Raw genomic sequence first — 17,143 nt, 5'->3', positions numbered from 1 at the left:
GCCGACTGGTACCCGTTCGCAAACCTGCTTCCCACACAACAACGCAAACACATGCCTGTTGCATGCAGCCTGCACGCATTTTGTTTGTCTGCGTGGAATGGAATGGCTGTGCCAGCAGGAAGCAGCAGGAAACAGTCGCCAGAAATAATTTCCATCAGCAGACTCGCATACTTCGAATGGCAACTGGCAGGCTCCATGGTTCGACACAGTGGTAATTCCAGTGTGCCACCGATGCAACAAGTCTCTCCATAGTATCAGGAGATTCGAATATAGGTTAACAAGGGCGGTGTGACAACTGTCGCCGTGCTGAAAAATGCCGCAACAGGGGCTGTACTGTACAGAGATTTTTTGTTGCCACTCCCATCCCACTGAGTTGTGCCAGCTTCCAAGTTTATCCCGTATCATGTAAAATTAACTGATGTTTGCTGGTGTTTGACAGATGCAAGCACCAGTAAAGTGTCTGTCGTCGTTAGCGCTAAAATCATGTTCTATAGGGGAAACTGAGTTTAACGAGGTTGCGGACCTGAAAGCTGGAAGTGATCATGGAGGTCGTAGCAGAAAAGTTGCAGCATGGTGTTGTGCTGTTTTTGCTATGTTGATGTTATAAAGCGCATGTGGTATTTATATGAGTCATGGGTTTCAAACAAGGCACTAGTTGGAAGTCGTTGCTGTCTCTTCCCTTTGTTACAATTGGTAGTCGTGCTCTTTGTTTGCAAGAATTATTCGAAACTAGCTAGTGTAATTACAATTATAGAACTAATTTTCTGGGAAGGAAATGCTGTCTTGTGCCTGCTAAAGGATATACCTTCTTTTGGCTACACCCGTCGTAAGACAAGATAGCTACGCAATACTCTACAGAGCCCGTGCACAAGCTGCTGCCTTGCATTGGTCGGACCCACAAAATTGACAGGAACAGCTCCCCAGGACTGATCCCGAGCAAAGGTTCTGGCTCGCTCATGCCCCTCAACTTCACAGAAGTCAATGAAACCTTGCTACACAGGCTGCGGCTTGAAGTAGCATTGACCTGAAAGTATCTGCACACAATCGGACGCGAGGACAGCCCAGACTGCCTTCTGTGTAAGGCTGTACAGAGACAATTGATCATTTGCATAGTGTTTGACCAAGGTATACTAGTGGGTGAAAAGACCTTGAAGCAGCCTTACTACGCTTGAATGCTTACCCTCTGTCTGAACGAAAGATTTTGGGCACGTGGGCTGAAACGAAGAAGCAAGATCGAGCTGTCAAATCGCTGCTTGTCCTGTCTGGACTTTTGGGTCTATAGGTGGTGAAATTTCACAAACTGCGAAACTTTTTTTAATGGTCGGTAAATATGTTATGCGAATTATACAGTGATTAGTCTGTTTCTGCGCCCCATTGCATGTTATACATGCTTTAAGTGTACAAAGTTCATTGGTTGATTTCACTGTCATTTCTCATACCCTCAGTATTCAGTACCTTCCTTGCCCTAGCAGGATTTAAGTAGCAGGCCTAAGTTCAGTTTCTCAGGCTGGCCTCTTCTCCTTTCAAAAATCTTTTACTTTCTCTACCTCTCTCTTGCCAGCATGCCAGGTGCTTGTAACGGTTTACTAGGATTCGCAACGATCAACATACGATAAAAATTACTTATGACTACTTTAATTGCTGAAGTTCACTGCACTCAGTGTACTAGGGTGTTTGGCGCACAATAGTAATTATGACTGCAGACAGCCTACAGACAACCTACAGTTCTTAAAGCCCACATTGAAATCTTGCCATGCACTCGTTCTTGCCTTCACTTCGATAAGGCTTTCACAAATTAGTTGATCAGCTGAACATGCTGGAAGGGATGTTTTTCTACACTCTGAATTAATGTTTGATCAACGTGCATACATTAAAGCATTTGGCATGGTTCTTCCTTTTTATCTCTTGACAACCAGTGCAACCAATGGGCTGGTCAAAGCTGTGGGTTGTCATATGTGTTTCCAGTACATAATGGTGCATTCTGCTTGTTGCCAAAGCCAACTGCAGAAAAGTTCTTAAGCCCTAATGCAGTGCTGGCAATGGTCTTTTGTGGGCTATAAAAGCAAAATGTACTGGTTGTCGATCAAATAAAGTGAGTCAATTTTAAATGTTTCTTCCCAATGCCTGATGTGTTTTCTTGGAGGTTGTGTGTTTGCTTAGTCCTTTTGGGAACAGAAGGGCATGTATGGCTCATGTGTTGGCCATGAGACTAATCAGCATTTGAAGGTTCATAGGACAGGTACAACTTGTACAGCTGTTGAGCGAACGGATATAACTATTACATTTTCGATTTTCTTGCAGCATGTTACTAGCATACAACAATTACGATTTATAATTTAGCTGCAGTTCTTTTTTACGACAATACTGCTATTGTGCTCATTATAAAATGAATAATTATTCAAGAACAGTTATACAATGTCAAAGGTGTTTCATTTAAATGTTGCTAGTGTTAAGAAAAAGATAAGTTTGTTGTATAGTGTTCTGAAGCAGCACCATGAATATGAGGCATGCCATGGTGGAGGGCAATGAATAAACTTATACCACCTGGAAGTGTTCAATCAACAGCAAGATCACTTACTCACGGACAGCTGTGTTTTCCGCCTCCTTCAGAAAAACTGGTATGCCCAGGAAACCTGCTGCCTCGTGTTCAGTAGTGCAACACCTCAGCCCATGGGCTGCTACTTTGGATTGGTGTTTGTGTTGACATTAAATACATTTAATGCTCTTAAATTCCGCATAAGTTTTTACGAGTGCCCTTCCGTGAGCATAGATTGACGGCCAGCAACAACAGCATAGCTGTTGTTGCTGGCCGTAATGTGTGCGGCGTCATCAGAAAACATCGTGTCAGTTACTCCCGCCGTTTACCGCGCACGCGTTTTGCGATGAGCGTCCGGCATCGTCCTGGCTTGCGCGTGGCACTCGCAAAAATACCAAGGAAACAGTGACGTGCGTCCGTGGCACAAGGAAGAGCACAAGACAGCTCGCAGACGCCCAGCTCGCGAAGCCGGTTCTAGCGCTTGGCGACGCGTTCCACTCTTGGAGGAATGGGAAAGCCTGCGGACAAAACGATCCGGGTCAGCCAGTCATGCATGCGGAAGATAGATGGATATGACGATGACTACTACTGCCACAGTGAGAAGCGACGACGGAACGTAAACTGGTGTGTCATTCAAGGCTTACATAAAAAGAAATCCTCCAGCTTCGCCTTGTGTCACTTAGTGCAAGTTTCACCAATTTTAAAGACAAAGGTGTAAGATCAAACGCGAAAAGTGACCGTATATATACGTGGCCGTCGGCGGAGCCACCGCTGTATGGACTATATGTACGACTTGAACTCATTTCGCCAGAGCAGCAGCCAAATCCTCTCACCACGGCGCTAAACCGGCCCCTTGCAGAATGGAACCTTGCTGCCACGTGCTGCCAGGTGCACTTGGCAGCACGTATACGCGTAAACAGATGCGCACACATAGCTGTTACTGCGGGGGAACTTCAGCGTGATGAGCAAGCAGTCTGCTTGTCAGAAAACGAAGGCCTGAGTGCTTTTTTCTTTTTGGACAACAAACGTCACATGGTTGGCCGGTTCTTCAGCACTTGCAGTGGTGGGCTGTTGGACAGCTGCTGATATGACCCGAAGCAACACTACTTACATGACGTTTGTATACGTAATTATGTGCAACAACGCTGTTATCAATTTGGTGTTGACAGGAGCTGTGGGCACAGTTTATGTGAAAGACCATTGTTGGCGCTACATTTGCTGCCCTTACCAGCGTGTGGTACAGAGCTGTGCTCTCGCTGTTTATTGATTACGAGCACAATTTTTACAACGGTGTATGAAGTTGGTGAAATGAAGTACAGTGTATCTCCTGGATTAGTCGGTGCTTCCTGCTTCGGCGTGGTTCTTCCCAGGCCATCACTAACAAGGGTGGCAATGGGAAGCCAAAAGCCAAATTTTTTTACATTTTGTGATCAGTACTTGTAGCACTTCAGTGTATCCCTTGCAACTTTGAAAGCTCGGAAAAGTTGGTACAACATGACCAAATATACAGAGTTGTAGGCATGACGAAAAGAGGCATTAACAGTGTTTACTCCAAACATCTTTTTGTCACATCCAATAAACTTTAATTCAGGCCTCTTTTGTACCAGCTGTGCTGATTTCACCCCCCAAAATAAGGCACCTGCTGGTCTTTCTATGCACAGAAAGTATGGTGAGGTTGCAAAACACTTCAGGCTGCTGCGCCAAAACTATACGGACAAAAACGCTGGTGTGCAGCGGCGCATGTTAGAGTGCACAAGAGCAATAAGCTTAGTGGAAGATCCAGTGGGCACCACCCTAGTAGCACAAATTGTTGCCGCAACGTTTCTGCCGTGTTGCCAATGTTGCGTAACGTTAGGCAACGTTACACAACGCGGTGACAATGTTGCCGAATGTGGGCCAACGTTGGACACATTCAGCAACATTGACTCAACGTTTCCAAGCAATGTATAGGCAACGTTGCCTGTATGCACGTTTTTTCACGTTGCAGCAATGTTGCCAAATGTGGGCCAACGTTGGACACATTCAACAACATTCACGCAACGTTTACAAACAACATGTGGGCAACGTCGCCCGTGTGCACGTTTTTTCACGTTGCAGCAATGTTGCCAAATGTGGGCCAACGTTGGACACATTCAGCAACATTGACGCAACGTTTACAAGCAATGTATAGGCAACGTTGTCTGTATGCACGTTTTTTCACGTTGCAGCAATTTTGCCAAATGTGGGACAACGTTGGACACATTCAACAACATTCACGCAACATTTACAAACAAGTTGTTTGTAAATGTTGCGTGAATGTTGTTGAATGTGTCCAACGTTGGCCCACATTTGGCAAAATTGCTGCAACGTGAAAAAACGTGCATACAGACAACGTTGCCTATACATTGCTTGTAAACGTTGCGTCAATGTTGCTGAATGTGTCCAACGTTGGCCCACATTTGGCAACATTGCTGGTGTGCGCCGAGACGTCGGCGCGCCGCCGCCGACTGTTCTGGCCGCGCCGCCGCCGCCGACATTAACTGATCGGCGCGCCGCCGCCGCCGCCGCCGACGTGTTGTTTCGGCGTGATCGGCGCGGCATTTACGTATATAGAATAAAAATGACTTTTAAAAATTAATCCAGCTTTGTTTGAGATTTCGTGTTTTGTTCAAATTTTTTTTCATGCCTCGGGCATTTTTCAATGTCACGTAGGAGAATAATGAAGCAACAGAAAACAAAAGCAACCCTGCTCTCCGCTCATCTGCGCATGCGTGTCGTCTCTAGCCAGAGCAACGTGGGATTGCCTAACTACTCTTTCGCGCGCAAAATGGCGCAACGAGAAGCAGCGGCCTCTGCTACGGTAGCCACGGCCTCGAAACGCCGGAATGACGGCTTGACGGTCGCGTGTACTGAGGTTGCGGATGGAATCGGCGACATATCTGCAACTTGTTGCGAGGAAGAAATTTCTGGCCCCGATGTGTTTAAGATGCCGATTGGAAGTTTTCGGATTGTTCCTTTGCATTCGAAGGGGAAGTCTAGTTTTGTTTGGAAACATTTTGGACGCCTAGCATACATCACGGGGGGAAAGCAGAAGACAGTTGGAACGGACTACTACTGCAAGAGCTGCTTGACCAACTCCTCAAAGAAGGAAGACTCAAAGCCTTTCGAATCGTAAGTAGCGCTCCTTTGTTTCTCTAAGTAACTGAACCGTTGGCTGGCGCCTCGTAGGAATTGTGAAATTTGTGAGACTTAATACCGTGCAGTGCGCTCCTCAGCTGTTGTGCTCGCGAGACCGGCTGCCGTTTTCGCGACCGTACATCAGGACGCCCGTCTAGAGTTCAGAGTTCACATTTAGATTTCTTGATTTAGATTTCTTAGATCTTTTTCTGACCACGCTGTTTTAGGTTGTCATGGTTGCTGTTTTTATTTCAGAGAACTTCGAGCTCGTATCGTTGACCCTGAGCACGAGACACATGACCGAGAGGCATACAGGCGCTGCCATCATGAATGAGTTTCAAAGGTGCCTCGAAGAATTCAACATGGTGGGAAAGGAAGTTTGTGCAGTCACTGACGCCGGCTCGAACATGAAGCGCGCAGCGAGTCTCGCATGCACGGAACATCACCTGTGTGTTGGGCACGGCCTACACAACTTGGTCATCAAGGACGGATTTGGAAGCGTCCCAAGACTCCACGATTTGCTGGTCAACTGCCGTGACATTGTGAAGACTGTGCATTGTTGTGGGACCCGTCCATTGTTGTGGGCGGGTCCCACGCAGTACATGCATATTTCAATACCGTTCTCACGTAGGTTTGGGGGAACTCTTAGGTGTTTCTACGCAGAAATGAAAACTTGAAAGTGAACATTTCGACAGACTTCTCAGTTCAGAATGAAATGAAAACATGCGACAGGCTTTTGAAGCTATAAAAATCAACATGCAGATGCCAGCACAGTGCCGGAGTAAGGAAAACACCTAGATACTTAAATTCACCAACAGTTTGCAACGAGTACCCGTCTATAGCGTAAAAATTTTTCGAGGCATTTCTTTTCTTCGTAAAACACATGTGTACAGGTTTTTTTCAGGTTTAATGACATGTGCCGCTTGTGACACCACAGCTGAATGTTGTCCAAATCGCGTTGGATGTAGCGGAACGATTTTTTTAATGGCTGGCCTTTTTTTAATTTGCGGTTCCGGTTTCGGCGCCGCCGGCGCCGCCGCCGCCAACAAAAATTGGCCGTGCGCCGCCGCCGATGAATACCCGGCGCCGCGCCGCCGACGCCGCCGCCGCCGACAAAAAACGACCACCACGCCGCCGCCGGTCAAAACCGACACGGCGCACACCTCTACAAACAACGCATAGGCAATGTTGCCCATATGCACGTTTTCTTGCGTTGCGCCAATGTTGCTAAATGTGGACCAACGTTGGACACATTCAACAACATTCACGCAACGTTTACAAACAGCGCATAGGCAATGTTGCCCACATGCACGTTTTGCGTTGCACCAATGTTGCCAAATGTGGGCCAACGTCGGATACATTCATGCAATGTTTAAAAACAATGCATGGGCAACGTTGCCCTTTGGGCGCTTTTTTCGCGTTGCAGCAATGTTGCCAAATGTTGGCAAATGTCATATGTTAAACGATCGTATGGGGAGTTACATAAGCTGCCTAAAAATTCAAATGATCCCATACAGCAAACTTAAATGTTGGCGATGTAGTACATGTACGTCAGGATACGTTAATTTCGGGAGGGTGGTTTTTACATATTTAGCAATGTTCACGAAAAAAAAACACAACATTGCCTGTGTACATGTTTATCTAGGTTGCCGCAATATTGAGGAATGTTGAATGTATAGCAGCTTTCATTTATTTATTATGTGAAACACCACACTAACCTATGTTTTGGAGGTATTACGTCACCTACAAAAGTTCAAAAGGTTATGCACAACGGACGCCTTAGCCACAGTTCACTGTACCATCGCCTCCTGTACTGTAGCTGCGTATAATACGGCGCTTACATATACACGCACGCACGACGCACGCACATAAATGAAATCCCCATCGTCAGCCTGTCCACTGCAGGACGAGGGTCTCTCCCAATACGGGAGGTTTTCGCCGCATACTACACCAAAGGGGCCAATCTTGTTCTCGTGAACGGATGCCATCTTTTAGGCATCGCCTATCTGGTGTAGCCTCTCTGATATCCGCTGATGATATACCACAGGACAAGGCAGCACCCCAGACCAGAGAATATAACGGAACAAAGGGTGGTACCTGTACCAGATTTGAAGTTATTCAGAGGCAGACAGCAGGGCACCCTAAATCGATGTGTGATCATTTAGAGACAGAGCTCTCGAAAAACTGGTCACCGAACGGACCCTCAACGTCGCGGCAGCCCTATGCCCCTCCCCCCCCCCCCCCCCCACCATAAAACCAAAGTTCCAAATAAAGTGGACTCTCTCTCTCTCTCTCTCTCGAAAAACTGCAGAAATGCATGTGGAGGAGTGTCACGCTGAGCGTGTAGATTCCCCCATGAAATCTAAAAGAAACCGCGAACGTTTGAACGTTTCTCAAACGAAAGAAACGCGTGGATGGCGCAGCCAAACTCGGCGGCAGATCCTTTTATTTTAGTCCCTCATTTGTTGGATGATCGCACAATATTACTTTAGAGTGGAGAAAGCCTAGAATAAAATAATACCGCCATTTCGCGCATCGTGCGTTTCGTTAAAGCCAGATGCTGCGCCGTTCTAAGACGGTCATTTTTTCAAGATGGCCGCCGGCTGTCCCATAATAGAAATTCGTTTCTATTTCATGTTTTTAGTAAGAGTATAAATCTCATCACCGTTCTTGGTGTTAATCAAAATATACCACAAATACGGGACCTTCGATTGAAGATTGAGTGCGAACAAAAGATTGTTTTTTTTTTTTCAGGAAAAACTTGCAAAAACGCTCATTTATTGCTGTATCATTCTGTATAACTAAAAAGATACAGAAACAGGTTTCGTTTATGTTGACGAACAGAATTTTAACAGGTCAGGCAGGGCGATTCCCGATCATAGCCAATACTCTTTCTATAGCCTCGTAATCGGTGTCGTGCATGAGCTCGCGTCATCCGCAATGACCGTGTTGGCGCGGCATTTCTTTGTGTCGGGCCCGCGGAGATTTCGTCCACGTGGAAGAAATCGAACCTCTGTTAGTCACGCAGGCGTAATTATTATAATCCTCGTATAAATTACGTCCTTTAAATATAAATGTTCGTATTCTACCTGTTTCCTCTTATTTTTACGGAATAGCAATTGCTCAGTTTAAGCCAATCCTTGCAGCGCGTTATTTGTTTTTAGCAATAAACAATGATGAGAAGTTTGAATTCCCCTTCGCGCCCTACTTGTTACTTACCCCTGCTCCATTTATATGTCCCATTTGCACTTCAGCCTTAGTAATGTCGCTCAAAAACAGTCACTTTCAAAAGCAATCATGAATTATCTACTCGTCGTGCTAGTCGCACTTTTCTTATGAAGTTGCTGAACAAATGTGTACTTTTTTGCGGTGAGCTGTCCACAATGATTTCAAGATACGACTCAACACCGATCGAGGCACCTTATTTCTATACTCTTCCGCTTTTTTCTTTTTTTTTCATTCACTTATTTTCCTAAATTTGGTAACGCGTCGACGTATACACGCAAAAATTTCTTGGCGGTGTGCATCTGACACATGAATTTCTTGAGGACAGACTGGACTTAAATAACTGTAAGCGGTCGCTTTTGTTGGATATCTACGCGTTTCCGTGCAATCCAGTCCCCGTGAAATTTATGAACGTGTGCGATGAAGCGTCGCTGTGCCATAGGCGCGACAGTCACGCTCTGACAAATCGCTACATCCGGTGTAAATCAGATCCGTGTAAGTGTCATCCGCTAGATCCGTGTAAATGTCAACCGAATAATAGCGTGTTTTAAGCACAATTTCACTGATGTACGAAACCAATTTCACCATTTTGCGAATGCGCTCTTAAAAATCTGTCAACGGTTCCTACCAGCCCGTGCAGGCCGTGTCGCTCATACAATTGGTATACCGATTGTCTCATCTTATGGTGTGATTTAGTTATTTTAGGAACCCACCACGGTGGCTGTTGTGCTTCTGAGCCCAAGGACGCGGGTTCGATTCCAGACCGCGGCAGGCCGCGGCCGCCGCTTTTGTGTGTGTGTGTGTGTGTGGAGGCGAGAAGCGAAAATGCCTGTGTGTTCGAAATTTTGGCGCACGTTAAATAGATACCCCCGGTGGTCAGAATTAATCCGGAGCCCTCTACTACGAATTAATCCGGAGCCCTCTACTACGGCACGCCTCATCGCCTGTGTAGCGTCGGCGTGTGAAACCTCATATTCAATCAAATAAGACATTTTAGTGCGATTTTAACACATCATTAAACTTAAGAAGCAAAACACAGCTGCTGCGCACCGATAAAGCCGCGCGCAGCTTTCACCCTCGACGGTGCGTTGTCACGTATGGCCAGCTATCGGGCTGTTTTCGTGAGTCTTTTACAAATGCTGGCCGGGTGCGTTTTTGTCCATGTGTAGGCCGCATATATCCAGGAAACTGACCGAATACAGCGCCTGCTAATTAACCCAACGCGCGCATGAAATGGACGGCGCATGCAGCATGTTCCGACGTCAGTGCATGCGTGAGGCACGAATCAGAACTTGGGTTTCATTGCCGTCTGTTATTTCGAACTCATTATTTGCCGAATAAATAAATGAACTGGAATTACAACAAGAAAATAACTTTTTATGCCATTGTCAAATAGTATCGAGTTTACTGTACTTCGACTTGGCTTCCTATTTCCTATATTACCGCTCACTTCACCATGTACATACCGAAATTTAACGCGGCCTCTTACAATGGAGATGTGTTCTTTTGGGGAACGTGCACCACATGGAAAGACAAACTGATCGGGTATACGCCGTGCTTTTCAGTCTATGTGTTGGCCGTATCTTTAAGAGCTTCGTGCAGATACACCTAGCTTTTTTCATAACTGCCTGAAAACAGCACCCAGAAATGACTTCCCAACTTTCCTTTCCTATTGTTGAAACATTGCGCGCTTTTCTTAGGCAGTAATTACGGCTTTATTATAAAAAGGTAATCATGAATCGACAAGAAAAACTTCCGGTTCCATTTGGCCCTTGCAGGCTCGGGTCTCCCAGAATACGTATGCTAATAAAGTATTATTATTATTATTTTGCTAAGTTTTCACAAGCGTCTCGCACTGTTAACGTTCTCCCTTAAAGGAGTACTGACACCAAATTTTTACTTCATGTTTTTATTGGTTAGGTGTAATATGTGGTATACGTTGTCATGAAGGGGAATTCTAGCGATTGCGCGATTTAAATGGCGACCTTTGGAAGCAGCCTATTTAGGGCCCATTTAAAGGTTGCATGGCCGGATTGTTTTTGTGGCGCCGCCTGTATATCATCAGACAAAAATAATCTAGATAGAAGGCTCAAACATTTCCTTGTTGCTGGGTCCTCATAATTGTTTGAAAAAATTAATTTACTGGGGAAATTTTATATGCATGCTATAAAAACGTTTATGCATCATACTGGGGAGTGCAAGCCATACATGTCGCCAGCTAATTACAATCGTATGTTTTCCTTCCAATTGCCGCAGCAATTACACTTGATTCATAAGACGGATTCAAACCCAAAGTTCATTTCTTTAAATTGCCCCCTTCGTGTGAAATTTAGTCACTTCCCTCTGATCAGCGAACGTTCCGACTAGTCCACACCTTGCACCCTTGTTTGAAATAAACAACATGAAGTGGGCATGTCTTATATTTCAACTTCCCCATAGACATTTCACCTACCTCGAGCGCCAAAGTAGAGCACCATCATGCATATTGTAACAATAAAACAAAACAAAGACGTAACCCTGACACCCATTTTCCAGCCGATACTGCCTGTACGAAAGCTCATTGGCATATTTCAAGGATCTTTTCTCATTATACAAACCAACCTGAATTCCAAGTAACCTGAAAACTAACTTCCCCATTTTTGCTTTTGTTCCGTTCCAATAGCATTGCACACACTATCTTCAGATTTTTCCTGTTGTAATGTTTATTCGTAAGAGGCTCCAATGCATCGAACACTTGTCGCGTTCTGCTTGGCGCGAAACGAAATACAGGGCGCCAGGCGTTCTCAGAAAAAGCTGCTGTGAGAGGCACGACGTCTCGCGCGTTCCTTTCTCCCTGCATGCCTTAGATTTTGTTTTCGTTGTCGCTCCGTCCATTCTAGAGTGTGTCGCAAAGGAAGTTTTAGAAGCCGCGGCGCGAAGTTGGGGAGGGCCGAAAAGAAAAACAACAACACAAAAAAGAAAACGCACGTCCTTGGCCAACGTCCTACCCTCCTCTCACACGCGCACACGTCGCGCGTTCCTTGCAGAGCGGACCCCTCCTGTTCCTCTCTCTCTCTCCGCCTGACAGCCGTGGCTGGTGCCAACACCTGCTGGTGCGCTAGGTTGGGGAGAGTGAAGGAAAAGCGCGCGCTTTTGCAGAAACGAGCAGCACGGCCGCTGGATGAGAGCGCACGCGCCTTTCATCCAGCGGCCGTGCGAGCAGCTACTGCCAGCTAGCCATCCTGACAATCAAACGGAATGGAGAAGGAACCATGCCATACGAAATTTTGTTGTGTGGCCGCATGTTGCGGCGAATATTTGTGGGCCAGAAAGCCCATAGCAACCGACCAGTGAAGGTAAGCGCTCGATTTTCTGAGTTCGCCTCGTTCTTTCGAATGCAGTTTACTTCGTAAAAGAGCGGGAACAAGACTGCCCTCCCGTTTCTAGCTTCTAAGCATCCTTCTTGCTTTTGCGAATGCGTACGGTTGTAAAACGTGGAACATGTATTCAGCGCTTAAATCAGGTGGGCGCTCAGAAGTAACTCTTTTGTTATGATGCTGAAATCGAGTGTAGGTTCTGCAAGAACCTTGATACGTACGATTGGCTTTTAATTTACTTCTCGCCACAGCTGCTGTCGCGCGCGAAAAATATAACTCATAAATTTAACTTTGTTATGTTTAATTTCACGCGAGTTTCAGCGGCATGCTGTTCCAGAACACAATTAGCGTTGCAGTTAAGCCATATGTTATCATCTGGTTATGCTAACTGTCTTACGATGTAAAACAACGCCTGACGTCTTTGTAGCATTCACAAAAGTTAACTTTCCATGTGAAAAGCTGGTCTACGTCGGATGCTTATAATTATAAAGAAAATGGCATACGCAAAAAAAAAAGCAGCTCAAGGCAAGTTTTAAGCACATTTTTCGAGAGCAAAAGGTAAAATAAGGCAACCAAGAAAATACGCCGTTGTACGTAATTTTGTCTAGTTGTGTAATGTTTCCATTCTTGACAATTGCCTATTTTCTCATTTTTGTTCATTGCGGGCTTCTCTTGTTCATTGCAAATTCTCTTGCACGCTGTCTGATGACTTTTCACTTAATTACTGTATTGACCTGTAAAGAAATTTCTGTAAGGCATTTTATATAATTAAGTATTTTTATCCTTTTCTGTTTTCCAGGGATGCTTGAGCTAAACCCACTCATGCGATGTGCGTGTCCACACAGGCATTAGAAAAAGTTAAACAAGCAAGACAAAATGGAAAGTGAAGCGGTCTGTTTTGCTGTATTCCTTCCTAAAGGTAAGGTTTTCTCCATTAGCTAAAATTTGCTTCACTTCAGTTTTCTGCACCCCTTCTGACTCTGTTTTGTTTTCAGAAATGCCTTAAGATTTACCGGCACCACAAAATTGACACGGGAATAAGTTAGCTCATCTGGCAGCAAACGTCATCCAAAGTGCAGGTGAGCTTTTGAGCACCCTATGTGTTACAGCAATGCCCTTTTGTTTGTTTCTCAGGAATGGCTGTCAAATCTCAATTGAACTGTCAGTACAAGAAAATCAATGAGGCAATATTGTATACCAAAAGTCCTGGTGTTCTGAGAGGTGAGACATTGTCTATGCTGTAACAACTTTGCAACTTCTCCTAAACTACAGCTTTTGTTCATTTCACAGAATTAAGCGTCGCAGTAACAACCCTACGTGTTACTGGGTTCATGGCTGTCAAGTATGTCATCAAATTCACTCGTCAAGGCGCAGAAGAACAAGCGAGCCCCGGAGGAGGAAAACGAAGACATCGTCTGAAACAGCGTACTTGCGAAATTCAAGGCTTTAACAGAATGCGTATTCGGCTCGATTGTTAATGGTAAAATAAAAAGCACATGTCCTTTCATTTTAAAGAGTCTCAGTGTTGTTATTTACGCTAGCTGCATGTTCCTTGCTTTAAAATTCTGCCATTTCTTAGTTTGTTATTTTGCCGGGCTGCCTTAATTGTGTGTGTTGGTCAGTGTAGGGATCAAATGTATGAATATACAGGTCTAAAATGGCGGATTATACTTTTCAGGAGTTTATGCGGACGAGGTTTGAACTGCTCGCTTATCATGCAGTCAACAATCGTCTCTCTAGGAAAAAGTTAACTTCTATTATTTTCATCTAGTTATTGTTGCATGTATATTAGATACATGTAACTGTAAGTTACCTGTACATTGCTGAAATATTGTTGCTTCATAAGAGAAACATTGCTTGAACGCCATATCAATAGTGCGCGGATGCGGCCCTCGTGGTGAAAAAACGTATCTGTAAAGTCGTGGTAACGTTGTAGGAAGCATCGCTTGAACATTAAAGCGACGTTTTCTAAATGTTACCCGCACGTTGTAAAAATATAGCTGGAAAGTTACCACAAAATTGTAGCAATGTTATTGAAACTTCATAAAAACATTGTTTCAACGTTGAAGCAACGTTCTTTGTATGCTAACTGCATGTTAAGTGTATATCTAAAGTTGCTGCAAGATTGTAGCAATGTTATCACAACGTCTGAATGGTGCAGGGACATGCTTAAATGTGGTATGAACGTTGCGAAAATGTAGGTTGAAAGTTGCTAAAACGTCATAAGAAAACGTCTCATAAACGTTGTTCAAATGTGTCCCGCACGTGGCTGGAAGGTTGCTTCAAGAGTGGAGCAACGTTGGCGAACGTCAGAAACAACGTTATCCAAACATTAGAACAACACCCTTCAAACGTTGCCCTCATGTTGGAGCAATGCTAATATCATGTTGACGCAATGTTTCTGGGAAACATTGCACTAACGTTAAAAAAAGCGGACATTAGCCACATTTCGGCAACGTTAAAGGGACAGACAACCGATTTTTGTCGCGTATATGTTCTCTAGCTCATATGAAAGCCAGCGTTTTATATAGCCGGGTAACCACAAGCAATTTTTAAACAAACTGGAGGAAATAATTTTAATTTGGCAGCAAACTTCCTGAAATCGGAAGGGTGGCGGTTCGTAGCGTCGAAACTTGACACTACAATATGTGTCCCTGTCACGTGACCTGCAAACCTAGCAGCTACTGTAACTGCTGAAACGTTTATTTACGTATTGAAAACGTTTTAACACAAGTATTTGTACAAGCTTAAATAGTATATGTATTTCTAAACATTACTTTGAAAATTCTAAAGACACACCGCCCGCCGCCGCTGGGTTGCTCTCAGTGTGGCGCCCACACCATGCCCACTGGCGCTCACACTGAGTCACCATGCCCAGAATCAACGGCAGCGTTCAGTAAACAGACCCAGCGAAGGAGCTTTGACGATTCTGTCTGAGTCAGGGGCGTTTGTTCTGCCAAAATATTTGATTTCAGTCTCCAAATACGCCAACGGCAGCTTAAAAAAAAAAAAAAAAAAACATCGCGCCCGGGGAGAATTGAACTTCCCGCCTCCACAACGTGAAGCCAGATTCTACCTATCGTCTATCCCAACAGATGGCGCGTTCGTGCAAAACAGACCGTTGCATTAAAAAAAACACATAAAGGAACAGGAAAGCCTGCGATTCAAACGTTTTTAGCTGGGAACAAGTTTTTAAATATCGTTTTTTATTTCGCATACAGAAAAAAGTATGTTGCCGAGCTACTCTATGTCATGGTTGCCAGCGTTAGTTTTGAGAGGGACACATACGGCTCGTAGATCAAAAAATTCGATTTAAAAAGTTCTAGAGCGTTAACAGCAAAACCGTTTCTCGTCAAGGTGCTTTAAGTGATGCCCTTTCATTTGGGATAGAGAATATATACTCGACAAAAATCGGTTGTCTGTCCCTTCACGGGGAAACGTTGGGGAAATGTTCGGGCAACATTCTGTGCTACCAGGGCAGTAATCTAGGCCCAAGAGAACTCTTGTCAAATCAGGGCCTTTAAAGGTATTCCTTTTGCCTATTCTTCTCCCCACAAAAGCCACAGATTCTATGATCTAAATGAGAGCGCAATCAGCCTTCGTGCAATACTATTTAGACCTTTGCCGGCAGCCTCTTCAGCCAGTGCCCACGTTTGAGGACACAGACCCATTCTTCCCTATTGAGCCACAGCAGAAGAAACCTAATGGCGTGAAATGGACCTTTCAAAATAAAAATAAAGAAAGAAGTGCGGTTACAAAAAAGCCGGTGAACGTAAACGTGCAACGCAATCCTCCGAATCATCCACTCGGAGTGGTTTTGCCTTGCCCGCAGGTGCGCCGTAGATAACACAACACTGAACGACAGCCGATGTTCCAAGGAGGAGAGTTATCAGCCTGAGCTTACGGCGCGTAAACAATGAAAAGCACAGCCGACCTAAACATGAGTGCCGGCACGGCCACTTTGCACGGCCGGCATTACTCAAGATCAACAAGAACGACCAAATCCAAGAAATAATAACAAAAAACAGGTGACGTCACTTCCGTGGGGCGCTCCAGCCGTCAGCGATCGGGCGAGGCTGGAGCACCCCGGGGGAAAGGATCCCCGGGGTGCAGCAGCCTTTGCCATTAGTTAATTGTATCGGCGCCTTTGTGACTGTATTGCAACGCTACTTGTGATACATTCAAGCAGTGCTCAGAGATCTGTCTCAGTTTGGCGGGTGAATTTGTGACGACGGCGAACGGTACCGATGTTTGTTGTCCCGCGAAGGTGTGCGTCGTTTTCTCCGCGCATGTGCCAGCTTGACGCGGTGGGCAAATCGGCTGCCTACGCAAGTTATGTCAACGCCTCCTAAAAATGCGTCATTGGCATTGGAGGCAAGTGAGACAGTAAAAAAAAAGGAAGTAAAGAAACAACTTAAAATGGCCACTTTCGAGCGTTTTGAGCATACTGATGTCTGGCTCAACGTTATAAACGTTGGTCTGGCCTTCATCATCCTCGTTGCACGTTCAAAAGTGCCTTTTCGGCGCCAAGAAGTAACCAAGTGGTCCTGTTGCCTGGCCTGTTTCTTAACTTATGTGAAATGTGATCGCATCGTGGTTGTTGTGATCTGAAATGTTATTGTTTTTGTGTCGTGTTTTTTATCCGGCGATATGCACCATCTAGTCCAACAGCGTATATTACTAAAATGTGACATTAGTGCAAAATTTGTAAGATAATGGGAGTGGTTTTGCTGAGAGCTTTTTTTTTCTTCTTTCATGTGTGGTGCAACCCTTTCATGTATGTTGCAGGTTGTTGCAACATATAAACTGTTCTCTTAAACACTCTGTATATTTCTCATTAGAGGGCAGTATTATAACTGTAGATCGTTGC

At 44.9% G+C, this 17,143-nt stretch overlaps 1 long non-coding RNA gene across 2 annotated transcripts; it reads left to right on the top strand.

Annotated features, from left to right (window-relative positions):
• Window positions 1-11,731: 11,731 nt before the first annotated feature.
• Window positions 11,732-13,780, top strand: LOC144152116 (uncharacterized). Of its 2 annotated transcripts, XR_013319066.1 has the most exons (5): window positions 11,733-12,252; window positions 13,073-13,192; window positions 13,269-13,352; window positions 13,408-13,494; window positions 13,564-13,780. It is a non-coding gene; the product is annotated as an uncharacterized LOC144152116 (long non-coding RNA). The 2 variants fall into 2 exon arrangements; XR_013319065.1 differs by having other exon boundaries at window positions 11,732-12,252; window positions 13,269-13,494.
• The last annotated feature ends 3,363 nt before the right edge of the window (window positions 13,781-17,143 follow it).

Source organism: Haemaphysalis longicornis, unplaced genomic scaffold (genome assembly GCF_048455015.1).
Source record: "Haemaphysalis longicornis isolate Haplotype H1 unplaced genomic scaffold, Haemaphysalis longicornis Haplotype H1 scaffold_9, whole genome shotgun sequence".
In the NCBI taxonomy this organism is placed as follows: Eukaryota; Metazoa; Arthropoda; class Arachnida; order Ixodida; family Ixodidae; genus Haemaphysalis; species Haemaphysalis longicornis.
Note: the sequence above shows the minus strand (reverse complement) of the source record. Positions and strands in the feature narration are given on the sequence as shown.